This window comes from Propithecus coquereli, unplaced genomic scaffold (assembly GCF_000956105.1).
Source record: "Propithecus coquereli isolate 6110/MARCELLA unplaced genomic scaffold, Pcoq_1.0 Scaffold227, whole genome shotgun sequence".
NCBI lineage: Eukaryota > Metazoa > Chordata > Mammalia > Primates > Indriidae > Propithecus > Propithecus coquereli.
Window position 1 is genome coordinate 1,725,881 of NW_012147808.1, and position 1,513 is coordinate 1,727,393.

Genomic DNA, 1,513 nt, shown 5'->3' on the forward strand with positions numbered 1-1,513 from the left:
AGAGACCAGGCTTCTATCTTGTTGCTTTGCCATCTTCACTAAGTGGTTTCACCTTGGGTCCAAGATAGCTGCTCAAGCTCCAAACATCATGTCCACATTCCAACCACCAATGCTGTAAAGAGAAAAGCCATGTCTCCTAGCCACAAGGATACACCTTGAAAATAGCACAGGACACTTCCATTTACATCCCACAGACCCACTCAGTATTGTGGCGGGGGGAAGAATTTAGTTACATAACCCCACCTAACTGCAAAAAAAAATCCAAAAAACCTGGGAATTAGTCTTCATCCTGGGCAAATGGATACTAGCTGACAACAACCAAAGCAGTCTGCCACATTCCTGGAAGCAGGTAAGGAATGGAAAAATAGACTTTCCTCTATTGTCTTGCAGAGCTAAGTTTCCAATCCCAGAATACATATTTCAGAAAAGCTTCCTTCGTGGAGAGGATTGTGAGGCCTAGTGCCTAGAGCTAAAGCCCTTATTCAAATACGACCCACATAACTACATTATTTTGAAATCTTGATTGCAGTGCAAAAAGCTAAAGAAACTAATTTCAAGGCTATAAGAAGCTTTCAGTTTTTCAGAAGCTGGAGACTTTTGAGAAAAATACCTCAAAGTTATGCAAATATTCATCTAAAATCATCTGAAAATGAAGATATTTGAGAAGCTGGGGCCAGACTGCTCCATGAGACCATGGAAAAGGTGGCTTATTCTACAGTTGCATCTCTACAAACAAATTTCCTTTAGAGAATTGTTTCTTTTTAAATGTGGATTTAAGCTTCAGTGTGATAGTAAACTACTGTTTGTTCTTAGGGAAAACTCCACTTAGATTTAAGAGGGGCTCACAAGAGATCAGGAGTTGAAACTATCAAACCTACAGGAATCTCTTCACACTGGAGGAAGAACTGCAAAAAAGGTGGCAGGCAAAAGTAAAGGGCATTCTAGATTATATCCCTGATGTCCTACATATTGGTGTTAAACCTGAAGAACTCATTAGTGTGTTATTGGGTTTGTTTGTTTGTTTTTACAGACAGTGTCCTTTTTTTTTTTCTTTTGAAACAGAGTCTCACTCTGTCGCCCAGGCTGGAATACAGTGGCACAATCATAGCTCACTTGAATTCCCAGACTCAAGCAATCCTCCTGCCTCAGCCTCTAGAATCACTGGGATTACACCACACCTGGCCTAATGTTGATTACTGTATTCTGGTAGGATTCTCCTGGTGAAGTCACTCCCATAAAGGTAGGATGTTGCTTCCCTAAAGTATGCTGACCGATCATTCCAGTTTTTCCAGGACTGAGGGGTTTTCCAGGACACCTGACTTTCCATGCTAAAACTGTGATAGACATGAGCAAATTGGGGCAGTTGGTCACTCTAAGAATGGACTGTAGGAGTCTGAAACTAGCCTGAGCAAGAGCGAGACCCTGTCACTACTAAAAATAGAAAAATTAGCTGGGCGTTATGGTGCTCAACTGTAGTACCAGCTACTGGGGAGACTGAGGCAGGAGGATTGCT